At 33.3% G+C, this 14360-nt stretch overlaps 1 protein-coding gene across 6 annotated transcripts in view; it reads left to right on the forward strand.

Moving 5' to 3' along the window:
- Ten-a (Teneurin-a transmembrane protein) overlaps positions 1-14360 on the forward strand; it is a 1171522-nt gene that overhangs the window by 1127858 nt on the left and 29304 nt on the right. The gene's annotated exons all lie outside the window — the stretch shown is intronic.

The raw sequence follows: 14360 nt of genomic DNA on the forward strand, positions 1-14360 counted from the left end.
GTACTATAATTTGTTACGAGTAGCACATATATATTACACGCAAAACTGCATATAATATTTACAACACTAAAATCATGTATTTTGCACATGTCAATACTCTATATATTCGATCACCCAAATGTGTAGAAGACTACTAAAATATGAAACAAAGGTAGAATGTTGAGATGATTACTTGGTTTCACTACTTCGCCGATTCTAAGAAGAAATAATCACTAAAACTAATTTCGTGACAATTGAATGCCTATTTCTAGTAATTCCATTCAAAATACAACTAAAACCAAATCATGAATACAAAAATAATTATCTATACTTCTAAAATTGAAACTGTAATACCACCCAATATAGTTATTGTTGCTAGCAGTTGTTGATAGTGTGTGAAAAATGCAATAACAGGATGAAAATTAAATTGACGCGATATTTTATCTTTAAAAAAGCTTCCTTCCCTAACATGATCAGCGAGTTGTTTTACTCTTTTGCATTGGCAAATAGAGAGAAGGGGAGTATAGGAGTTGTTTCGATTACCTATCGACTTACGTGCAATAAGCATATAAACATAAATCTTATATTTTAGTTACCTTTTTTATTGTAATACAAGCATAAGACAACTTTTCTATCTGTTATGAAACACTTGAATTCAGACATCCAGTCGCAAAGTTCACCTTTAACTTTAGGCATGTTTCAATCATCTTACATGTTTTTAAATCCAAATTCAAACAAGCAACACATGCAGCACTGTGCGCACTAAACAACTACTCATGGAATCCATTCAACTGAGTTTATATAGCAATGATTTTACCAAGAGAGTGAAAGTATGAGTAGGGAATTGGACTTTAGTCAGAAACAATGTTCGTTGAAAACTGCGCCTCAAGCCAAATTTCCACCACTAATCTGTTCTGAAAAGAATAAAATCCTTTCTACATGAAAAAGCAAAGTGCACTTAACTTTGAAGCTGATCCAAGGTTATTGGGTCCAAGTAAGTTAGAAATTCAATTTAGGCATACGAAACATACCAAATATGAAGAATATAAAGATATTTACTATATATGAAATGTTTATTAAAATATGGAATATGAAAATCAAAAACACACTATATCGAACCTACATATCATGAAACATAAAGATCTTTCTTCCCACTGCCCTGCGAGGCATGTTTTAAAATATGAAATTTCATATTTTGCCTCTCTCTAGTTATAAATAAAATAGAAAGAAAACGAGAACAAAATCAAAAATATTAAATACAAAATTCATTTAATAGGTAACACTATCAAGGAAAGAGTGAAATCATATTCCACAGAAAAGTATAAGAACAATAGATGCAATGAAGAAGTAATTAAGACAGATAATATGAACAAAACCAAAAGTGACAACCTACTAAAGATTGATGAAACCAAATCAAAAACGAATAATAATTGTAAATAATTTTTTTACCAAATTCAAAAATAGTCCGGAAAAGGAATAAATCCACAAATACAATCAGAAACTCCATGCATAAAAAAATAAACACAACGGTAACAGAGGAAAAGGAAAATGACGATATGCGTGAAGTTGCCAATAACACCTTTCCATACAAAAATCTTATAAATTAATAGCACTGGAGGAACCCAATTTACTAACAGCAACCCTAAGAGTTCTCATGCGCAACCTATATGATAAGGGAAAAAACCTAACTTTTCCGACTTATAAAGAGGTAGATTGTACTCATCTAAAAAGTAATAGGATCCCAGCAAATACAAAAGAACTCCTTCAACTGGTAGACAAAGTTTACACCAGAAGGGACGAAACTCTAGGTGTCAAAATGGTCTATGAAAAAATGTGCTAGAACACACGGTAGAATGATTTTCAATAATAAAAAAGAATGGGCAGAATACTATGTTCACATAAAGATGACGGAATAAATAGCAACGACGTTAAAATTATGCAAATTACTGGCATGTGCTCTAAAGCAATAATGTTAAGAAGAGTTGTTGAAGAACATCAAATCAGCATTCTTGCAATACAGCAGCCATATGTAACAGATGGAAGGATCCCTTATTTACCAATTACTGCTACAACTTTCGTTACGGATGAGAAGCCTCAAGCAGCATTTTGGATAAAAAGATTAAAGCAACAAATATAGCTCAATTTTCCAATAAATGGTTTAATTGCGTCGAAGTAGAAACAGACAATTACAATTTCATGTTAACAAACGCCACTTTTGCCTCTCAATGCATATCTTTTTAAATAGTATTGAAATTATATGTAACACCTTTGTTGATGGAAAAACCAAAGTAACAGTGGAGGCAAGTGTGAAATCTCCATTATGATTCAGCTCAAAACTGGATGATAAGGGAACTCAGTTGAAGGATTTTATCATGCATTATAATCTTTCAATAAGTAATCAGCCAGGAAACCTCCCAACATGCAGAATTTGAAATAACACTGGAGATAATGTTGATGTAACTTTAACAAATACTATTAATATTAAAAACGGGATGGTACAACAACAAGCGACCACACTGTAATTATATTCATAATAAACGAATCAGACGCAGTTTTGAATACAAATAAATACACTAAAAATAATATAAACTGTAATGTATATAAAATAAATTAGACTACATTGATGAACAGCCTGCATCTACCAAACATCAATAACACAGACGATCCTAATGAAATTGCCGAGAAATTGGAAAATAAAACAAGGAAGGCTCTCTCAAACTTTACAGTGAAAACTAACATAAATATTATTTTAAAACATCCTTTTGGAACCAAAAATTACAAAGACTACGCAGAATAATGAGAGCCACAAGAAAAAGCTACCAATACTCTCCAAATCAAAGAATAAGGTAAAGAAGACTAAAAAAAGTATAGAAGTAATAAATAAAAAAGCAATATCATGATACACTAATTAAAGCAAAGCAGGACTCTTGGTATAAATTTGCAAAAGACAATTTACAGATCAACCCATGGGGACTTCTTTATAAAATCATTACACAAAAAAATTGGCTCCTCAATGCAAATTTCAACCACTAAAAAACAGGACGGAATGCTGATGAAAAACTGAAAGGAAACAGCTAAAATAGTAGACAGTATTTAGGACTAAAATCAAATAAAGTAATGGAAGCTCTAAAAGATTGGCGTGGGAAAAACAAACTTCAATTATTACTAAATAGAAAATTACAGAGAAACCATATTATATACGATAATAGGACCATGCAAAGAGTAGAAGAACTTAAATATCTTGTAATTATTATATATAAACAGCGAAATTTTAATTCACGTATCAAACTAGTAACTGGTAAAACAAAAAACATTGCCAATAAAATTATAAACATTGCTCAAAATAGATTCCATATTCCTAGAAAATTGGGTACATTTTCTTTAACACTAGAACCTTGATTACCGGTATTTAATTTGGAAGTTTCAAATAAGATCCCGTTTGACAAGTCAATTACGTTAACATTTTTCAAATATTTTCTGCTTCTTCAAAGCTTTATTATCTTGTGCCCGGTCATATTTTTTTTCATAATACCAAATTCTATTAAAGGAAAAACATTATCTACTAAAGTTTAAAAGTGTGAAAGTTGAACGGGCCATACAATCATGGTTACAAAAAAAGGATGTCAAATATGTTTTTTTACCATCCTGATATGAATATATGAAACGAAATTTTAAGAGCTTTCCAATTATCCAGTCAAATTTAAGCAAATTTTAAAGTTAGTTTTCAACCAGAAAAAAAAATGGTTATATAGTTATCAAATTATTTGAACAGATGTAGCATAAATATAGTTATGGTCATCAAATCGAACAATTCAATTTTATATGCAAATAATGCTTACCTGCTTTTAACAGATTCTTATATTTTTCAATTTTGTTTTTACCATTTCACTGAAATATAACTATCCGCAACATTAATATCCGTATAATTTACAATAAACTTCCTGCTTCAGAATAATGATTTAAGATTATATTAATTAAATCTCACTGTTCAAACTTCTTTTCATAGATCATATTTCAGAGTACTGGGTAATTATCTTTCAAAAACAATTAATGTACATTGTATAATTCATAAGCCTAAATTTTTCACTACTTTACTTACTTTCATAAGGGATAATATGAAATTGTCAGTTATTAAATCGGGTCCACAGTAATATATCCATCAATAATTATGCTCAAATACACATAACTTCAAATTGAAAAATAACAACTTTCTAGGAGGAAGTATCTCATGTTTCCTTCAACGAACTACTATTGCCGTATTTATTTCGGAATTGCTTATGACAGATATCTAAACTTATAGTAAATTTGCCAAAACAGATATTCAACTTTCAGCAAGTATCAATCAAGAAAACCTGCTATCACTTATTAAAATGTCTGCAACCTTGACATTAAAAAATACTTTCTTCCTGTAGACCAATTTAACAAATTCTCAGATACAACCACAGTACTGGAAACAACTGTATTCCTAATGGATAAATGTGGTTAGAAATGGTCAAAAGAGCACGTAGAGTGCGAACATCCATTTTTTTCTCTATTTTTGAACAATCTCAATTTAAATGACACTCAGAACTCATTGCTTGTTATGTTTTGAAGTGCAGCTGTCACAATATTAAATAGAATGATTTATTTCTTATAAATTTTATGAAAAAGATATGAGATTCACGTCAATAATTCATTTCTCTCACATTTGTAAACATGCCTCCATGTTGCTGATAATATTGGAGTATGGAAGCGATTTAATGTATTCTTAGGATATTAAAAAATTTGACTATTGCAAACCAGTTTGAAATGAAAGTGAAATGAAATCTTTCAGTTTAACGTCCCATGTAATGTCCATTAGGCTAAGGGATATTATGATTAAAGGAAGTGAACGATAATGGAAGAATTGATGGGATGAGGAAGTGGGAGGAAACGGGAGTTCTCGAGAAAACTCACGGACTCGATGAAACTCCACCACAAGCTTACTTGACCGGGGATCGAACCAAGGATTCTACGCTCCAGAGGTAATCGCTCTACCACTGAGCCTTCGTGCCCCTGCAAATTAATTAAACTAAATATAATCACTTGAGATGAGAGTATTTATATAAATGTAAAAGCATGTTCATTCAAATGTATTTCTATAAGTAGTATTCTATAAAAGAATACTAATGAATAATTGTTATTACTGGTGTAATTTATATTCTCTTTCTCAAAGCTATACGTTGTTGTAGTATATCGTTTATCTAGTTTATGTAGTTACTTCTTAGTACCTTTATACATTACTGTGCACCTATGAATCTCAGTCGCTGCTAACATAATTTAAAATTGAAATGTTACTTTATTCTAAATGTACAATTTTGAGCTTATATTTGTTATCTTGGCTATTTTATTTTTGTTATATTGTTTAACAACAGAACAACTTATTCTCGACATTCCTTACTGGGTTTCACTACTTTCTCTCACGCAATTACTACTTATTTTTCTATTAAACTTAAAATGAGATACGTGAAACAAGGTAAATGTCCCCACTTATTTTAGTTTAATTTCATCTTGCTAAGTTTTTACATACTTGCAGTTTCAAGTAAATGTGATGTAAAGTCGATCAAATTAAAGCAAGAATTTGCTTTAATCTGGAATGGAATTGCAACATTATCCAATCTAACAATGTCAAGTGCCAAGATAATAATATTAAACTTTTAAGATTTCACGAGTCCGCCTTGTACGCTAAAGTTCCATGAACAATAGAGAATTAATAGCAAATCGAGTAAAAACAAAAGAATCACGAGAAAATACAAAAATACAGTATCTAACCACTAGCTCACACGGGCTTTGGTCAAAGCATAAAGCGCTCTTATGTGACACAAGTGTTCTTCTATTGAACTATTAGTTCCCAGTGATGAAATTATCATGAAAGTAATAGTATTTTTAGAGATTTAAAATATAATAAGAACCTACGATAGTCTCACCACAGTCTCAGATCCCAACTTTAGACCTTGGAAGGCCTATGACTGTAACTACATGAAACAGAAGTCTCTGTTATCTCTGTTTTATAAAAACCGAAAGTATGCTCTCTTTAGGTATAATTTACAAAATATAAGATTAAGTACTGAACACAAACCCAGCAAACTAGAATGCTGTTGTGTTTGGTAAAACTTGTCATCAGTCTGTAGGATTCATCTCTCTCTTGAAACATGAATTACTACTTTAAAATTTTAATGGTTAATTTCTTTATAAACTACTTGGTTCGTAATTCTTTATCTCACATTTTCAAACACCTTTCTATATGTATATTATACAGTGATACATGTATGCTAATTACTCTTCTGCATGAGAAACCAGAGGAAACGTGTTTTGTTTTGAGGAGTAAATTAGATTTCTTCTTCAAAGTGATAATTCTCTCGTGCAACTTATATTTTGCAAAGTATCGTAGTTCCGGTATTCGAGAATTGATTTATTAAAGTATAGTACTAAGTGTGAGCTTTTGGCAATTTTCCCTACGAACTGGTTCGAGAAATGATCACATCTGAAACTATGTTCAACTCGAAAGAAGACACAAAGACTGGTCTGTTCCCATGTCAACAACTTACACAAAGCGACACCTATCAAATTGGTTTTCAGAGAGCAACATAACTGTATGCACATGTATCACTTTTCCAACTGTTGTGCAGCAAGTGAAGATGTAGTGGGCAAAATACCGCCAAAATTCGCTTTTGGGAAGAATACATCATTCTCTTTATCATACAAACTTTAACATTCTTTGCATAGTAGAACAGTGAGGAACAATGGCTTTGTAATATGAAAAGCCACTGTTAGTAGTTATAATTAAACGTTATCCATAGCAGTTCCCTCCACAACCTACATCACCAAGGAAATCCCTTACAAAGAAAGCGCCAGAAAGACTGCAAGACAAGTTGCAAAGAAGATCTGGGATATAGTGTAATGTGAGAACCGTTACCACAGCGTCTTGTGGCGAAGCAATTCATCTCAAAAGAGTCTGCTGTCCACAAGGCCAGTTTGCTTGCGTTAATACCGCGGGACGAAAGAGTAATATGAGCTCCCCGGGTCATATGAGCTTGTAATGGACAATATCGTGTTTGAAGATTTTATCGAGATTCTCGTTTCCTCCAACGTTATCATTCCACTAATTCCTTTATAATCACTCACTTTTATTAATCGTCCGTCTCCTTTAGCGTACAGGGCGTAATCGTGAGACGTTAAATCAGAAATTTCATTCTTTTTTATTTCATTATGGTTAAGAAAATTCTTTCAAATTAATTTACTTATGTGTCGGAATAGTTGAAATGAAAAACAATAAGTGCAAATGTTATTATTCTAGCACAAGAAAACTGAATCTAATCTTACCTTAATACACACTAATTTACCGGTAACTGGTTTCTGAGGATCTGTTCTCCTGCTCACTCTTCCAGTAGTGAGTTTAAATTACAATTCTCACATTTCATGATTACCGGAAGAGGTTTTCCAACTATCGTTTTATAAATTTAAATTATTTGAGACTCATAATTGGAAAGGTAAAGGAATTATTTTAAAAGGGTTCGGAAGTAAATTAATCTTGTACTAAAACTGTTCTGTGAGACTCAAATTGACTACCAATTTAAGTTCCTTTTCATAAAATTTGGTTTATCCAGAAGAAAAACACCTCACGGGAGGGGCGGGAGAGGGTGAGAAAGCCGAAATCTTAGCCGTTTCTATTATTCACTATATCTCCGTAACCATTCGAGCTAGAGCATCCAAACTTTTTTGTTTGTCTAATTGTCTTCTACAATTTAATTCTAGTGCATTTTTGAGCTAAATATAATGATTTTATTCTTATTTTCATTTTTACTCCGTATTGGTTGCGCGTGGCGTCAGTTTTTTATTCACAGATTCTTTACAAGATCGAATTCGGAAAGATGTTTCCTCTAAATGTTTTTTGTCATTTTATGCTCTTTCAAAATATGTATAGGCTACTTATACTAGTCTGGGACTAACAGTGCCTGAGTTATAAGCGACTTTATTCTGTCGTGTGCGAAACTGATCACGACGCGGCCCAAGAGTTACCTTCCCATAAACGGTAGATATTATCAGCTGATGATGATTAATATGTATACAATCTTGTCTGTCTGCAAGTATATAATCCTGATGATTAAGTCTGTCTATAATCTAATTTAAAATATCCATTTTTAATATCGATTGAGAACTTTTCGGAAAATAACCCTTGTCAAAACAGAAAACTTTTCTGAAGAATGAAAAGAAAGCTTTCTCTAGTACATAGTATGAGAAACTCTACAAATCTGTATCTGCTTCTTATACGTGTCTCTGATACCTTCTAAAACGTGCACAAACATGCAGCTTTCTATTCATTTTTCTGAAAAAGTCTTGTTTCAACAAGGGTTGTTTTTACTACAAGTCCTTTGATTTATTTACTACAGTGATACTGGGCCGAATAAAGAAGGAACCAGGTTTCAAAATTGCCTTCAAGAGAGAATCATGAACAATTTCCTATCTACGTTTTTTTTTTATATATATATTACCACCTTTTCCTCTTAATGCTTACTGTAACGGTGAGAAAAAAGACAAAAATAAAATATGCCTAACACATTTTATAAATGATCAGTTTTAAACTGTTAAATCTTATTTACAGAAGAAGCACTTGCCTATTGTTAAGACTGTATACAGTTGCTGCAATCGAATAAATCTATAATAAGAAACGTCATAGAAGGAAACCATATCCTTAAGAAATCTCTATACAAGAGAAGAAATTATTTGGTTTCTAGAATTAGTTCTCAATAATGTTATGCCACTCTTATATTCTAAAAAGATAAAGAGATTTGTTATGTCTTTAATGCATCATTGAGTCTTCGTCACTCTGTTTATTAACTGATATTAAATTTTTATACTCTCTCGGACAACTACACATTGGAGTGCGCAAGAAACTGCGATTCTTACATTTGCATTTCAAACTTACATGTTCAAATTTCTGACAGCTACACATGGTAATCTCTAAACATGCCTTGGGAATATGTTCGAGTGTTTTCAAAATTGGTCTCAGAATTTGGTCCTCAAAGTACCATCCGGAGTGTTCTGGCCTTGGTAGATAGTTCTCACACTTATCAGTGTTTCCCAAATTGCTGTTTGATAATGGGATCTCTTTATATGTTGTTTCAGAACATCACTAGTTGGAGATAATCTCTCCAGGTTGTGCTTTCCTAAAAGTAGAAGCCTAGCTTCATCACAGATTTTCACATTAACGTTGGGAAGCTTTGTAAAAATAGTTTTGCAGATTCAATAGCGTTTGCTGATAAAGGAATCTGTCCTAGGAAATATAAAAGGTCACAGTTCTCTGAGTAAATAGACCATAAATAGATAATACGTTGCTGGAATTATCACCTTCAGAACACTTTGTTGTGTTTTCCGGTAGTTTTAAAGATCGAAAGACTGTTAAGTCAAACTTCAAGATCGATATTCAAAATCTTGAAGGGAACCATGAAGAAGCAGATTCTAGAATGATACTTCATGTTGTGTATCACAATTCAGGAAGAATTGTTGTGATGAGTAGAGACACCGATATATTCCTGCTGTTGATACACCATTATGACAGAATTTCTTGTAAAGAATTATGTAGGATGGCGGGATCTCAAAGACAAGGAGGTTTATTCCAGTTCACCACCTTTGCCGTCAGTTATCTGAGAACGAGGTAATGGCTTATCACGCTCCACTTGGATGCGGCATAACGTCATATCTAGTTGGAACATCAAAGATCAAGAACTGTCAACTTACTCATGTCAGAAAACTGTGACCTTTTATTCCTTAGGACTATTATTATTATTATTATTATTATTATTATTATTATTATTATTATTATTATTATTATTATTATTATTATTATTATCAGCAAGCGCTAATGAATCTGCAGAACTGATTTTCACAAAGCTCCTCAAGGTTAATGTGAAGATCTGTGATGAAGCTGGACTCCTACTTTTAGGAAAATGCAGCCTGGAGAAATTACCTTCAACTAGTGATGCTTTAAAACAAATATAAAGAGATCCTATCACCAAACAGCACTTGAGAAATGCTGATAAGTGTGAGATTGATCTACCAAGGCCAGAAGACTCCGGATGGTACTTGGAGGACCAAATTCTGAGACCAGTTTTGAAAACACTCGAACAAATTCCCAAGACATGTTTAGAGATTACCATGTGTAGCTGTCAGAAACTTGAGTATGTAAGTTTGAAATGCAAATGTAAGAATCGTGATTTCTTGTGCACTCCAATGTGTAGTTGTCCGAGCGAGTATAAAAATTCAATATCAGTTAATGAACACAATGATGAAGAAGACTGAATGATGCATTAAAGACATCACAAATTTCTTTATCTTTTTCGAGATATAAAGGTAATCAAGAAAGTTCTGTCGTTTTTTTGTGTAGGTTTGTGTTCAATTGACTCTCACACCGTGAGTTGAATGCAAATGGAAATAAGGCGAAGGTCAGGAGTTGGTGTAGTTATATCCAACATACTACCAGGTTGTGGCCAGTTCAATTACATCGTGAACTTGCTTAAGGACGGAGTAAACATGGGATCTCCACAGAGCGTCATAAGGACGTGTACGCTGTACGAGTTCAAACTGGGATCAAACGTCCCTGCAGCGTGGCGGTAGATATGCAGATCTTTGGTGAGGATGTCGTGACTACACAGACAGTGTAGTGGTGGTTTAACATGTTTAAAGACGGTGACGAAACACTCGAACACGCACTACTTGTCGGAAGATCAACATATGTACAAAATGAAGATCTTCAGTCAACAATTGGGGCGAACAGTGGCCAGATATGTGAGGAACTGGGACTACAATTCAGTGTGAGTGGAAAAACCGTTCGGCAGCACCTCCATCAACTTGGGAAGCACTACAAGTTGGGTCGATAGGTCCCACATGATTTGGTTCCAGGCCAGAAGGCAAAGCGAGCAGACACGTGGGTTTCTTTGCTGTCTCACGGCCAATGCATTTCCAGGTACTAAGACAGGCCTATAAAATGTGGCCTAAAAATAACGAAATTACAAAAATTTTAGAAATACTGGGACAAATTCCAAATAACGAAACAGAATTAGATAAAATTATTGAAAGGAAATGGCAACGGGAATGGGAACGCTCAAGTAAAGAACAAAAACTAAAAGAATACATACCGACGATACAAATAAGGAAAGAGATTCCAAACCTAAATAAGGAGACCATGGAGACACTTTTTGGCCATGATCCTTTTAAGTCATATTTATATAGGATCACAATAGAAGAAAATCAGACATGCATCTGCGGAGTGGCCCAGACACTCGAACATGTAACATGGACTTGTGTGCACTTCATAACTAGGAAAGATATAATAAATATCAAAGACGAACTCAAAAATGATACATGGGAAAACATCAGACATGATAAAATAAAGCTACAGAAGTTCCAAGAATTGACAGAACACATAATGAGAAACATGTGGAATAAAAGAATTGAAAACACAAGAAGGAGAAAACAGAACACAAACTAGATTTAGAGAAAAATATATTATACAGAATTCTGTTTACAAATAATAAATAAAAATTTTAAAAAATCCTGGAATATAAACCGGAATTGAAAGACGCTACTCTTGTTTTGTGTTTAGTGTTAGTGCTAGTGTCATATTGTAATTTGTGTGTCTTAAATGTGATGGTTGGTGAGATCTCAAGAAATAAACAAAATAATAATAACACAAAAAGAAGTAATAAAAGACAGGAAAAACTCAGAAGAAACTTCTACAAACCAATAACTGTTTAGCACTGTGCCTCTTGTTGCTATATTGTTATTAATGTATATTCTTTTTAGTTTACTTTCAGTTGGCGGTAGAGGAAGCAGCCCAAAATAGTGCAATAAACGTTTAATGAATGACAAATGAAAAAAAGAAAAGAAACGTTATTTCATGTATATTTGTATTATTCTTTTACAAGGTTGTCTGTCTTTGTAAAATAATAATAATAATAATGAAAATAAATAAAAAAGAAAAAAGGTACATTAAAGGGCATGGTTTAAAGTATTAGATGCCATGCTAGAAAAAATATACCTCACCTCAACCTGCTGAGGAATAATAACCGAAAAAAGAGAGAGAGAAACAAAATAAAAGTAAAAGAGAGAAAATAAAGGCAGAGGCAAAGTTGCGACTGCCCTATAATAAGTCCAAAAGTAATTGGCAACAGCAGGGGAATGTGGAGGCCTTAAATAAAAAAAAAAATGTCTCGCCTGAGGAAGGGCCATTTCTAGATAGGTTATTGACATGCGATGAGAAGTGGGACCTGTACGAAGCTACACGGCGCCGTTATCATTGGTTAGCATCCCATGAACTGGTTCCGAAACAGCCGAAACCAGCACTGCACCAGAAGAATGTTCTCCTGGGTGTTTGGTGGACTGCTCGCGGCATCGGGAACTGCTACCAGCTGGTCAGAGTATCAATGCTACTGTATACTGTCAGCAGTTGAGCCGTGTTAAAGAAAAACTCAAAAGTCTGGAGCCAGCATTTCTGAATCGCAAAGGGGTCCTCCTGTTACAAAACAACGTTAAGTCCTACGTGGCTAGGATGACCTGGGACTTGGATGGGAAACACTATTGTATCCGAGATACTACCCGGACATTGCACCGTCCGATTATCACCTGTTCCATTCCTTGGACAATCACCTTAGAGGACGTCAGTCCAAATTCCTAGTAAAGGTGCAAAATGCATTTGATAAGTTTCTTCCGTAAATAAGATTTCAGAGTTTAAAAACTGATTATTTAGAAAATATGTTAGGCATATCTTATTTTTTGCTATTTTCTTACCGTTATAGTAATTATTAAGAGGGAAAGCTCGTAATAATAAGAAAAAAATTGGATGACAAATCGTTCATCATTCTCTCTTGAAGGCAATTTTGAAATCTGGTCCCTGCTCTATTTCACTCAGTACCATTGTAGTACATAAATCGAAGGATTTGTACAAAAACAACCCTTGACGAAACAAGGTTCTTTTTTAGAAAATTGAATAGGAAGATGCATGTTTGTGTATGTTTTAGGAGGTATCAGAGACACGTATAAGAAGCAGATACAGATTTGCAGGGTTTCTCATACTGTGTACTAGAGAAGCTTTCTTTTCATTCTTCAGAAAAGTTTTCTGTTCTGATAAAGATTATTTTCCGAAAAGTCCCTCAATCGATATTAAAAATGGATATTTATAATTAGATTATAGACAGACTTAATCATCATGATTATATACTTGCAGGCAGACAAGATTATATATATATTAATCATCAGCTGATAATATCTACCGTTTGTGGGAAGGTAACTCTTGAGCCGCGCCGTGATCAGTTTCGCACACGACAGAATAAAGTCGCTTATAATTCAGGCACTATTAGTCCTACACTAATATAAGTATATATTTTTTGAAAGAGCATAAAATGACAAAAAACATTTAGAGGAAACATCTTTCCGAATTCGATCTTGTAAAGAATCTGTGACTAAAAAACTGACGTCACGCGCAACCAATACGGAGTAAAAATGAAAATAAGAATAAAATCATTATATTTAGCTCAAAAATGCACTAGAATTAAATTGTAGAAGACAATTAGACAAACAAAAAAGTTTGGATGCTCTAGCTCGAACGGTTACGGAGATATAGTGAATAATAGAAACGTTGAGTTGAGTTGAATTGATTTTGAGTTTAACGTCCCGTTCAGCAGCGAGGCTATAGGAGACGTGGACCTACTGATTAACGTGGAATCCGAACCACATGAGCTCCCGCCGGGAATCGAACCCGGGTAATAATAGAAACGGTTACTAATAAAAGCAGTATATATATTTTAAAATTATATATTTGTGTTATAATTTTAAAATATATATCCTGCTTTGGTCAGTTGGAGTTTTATTAGTAATCTTGAATTTTCCAAAGCTGCAATGAATAATTTACAAATAGAAACGACTAAAACTTCGGTTTTCTTCTCCTCCTGTCCCCTCCCGTGAGGTGTTTTTGCTGGCATCCGCATTTTTGTGATCAGTGATGGGTATATATTCAAAAAAATATAGGATGCCAAATTGTTACATTATTTGCCCTTGGAACTCAATTTTTAAGCCCCGATGCCCAGAAATTTGCTCATTAAAACTTCAATAAGTCAATCTACTAGACGATCTAGTGAAAGTTGAACTAACTTCAAAACTTCATTCTCACAATACTTAAAGATAAAGAGAATAAGTACTATAATGTACAAACAAATTAATTAATATATTCCAAATTTCTTTAAGTAGTTCAACCTTACGTCGTCGTTTGTCATTTTATTTTAGTTCCATAATCTTGATTATTTTTTGCGTTTTTTAAAATCATAAGGACGTTGCAAATTCCTAAATTCTGTTTAAAAAAATGAAATCTT

This window comes from Thermobia domestica, chromosome 3 (genome assembly GCF_964235325.1).
Source record: "Thermobia domestica chromosome 3, izTheDome1.hap1.1, whole genome shotgun sequence".
Classification (NCBI taxonomy): Eukaryota; Metazoa; Arthropoda; class Insecta; order Zygentoma; family Lepismatidae; genus Thermobia; species Thermobia domestica.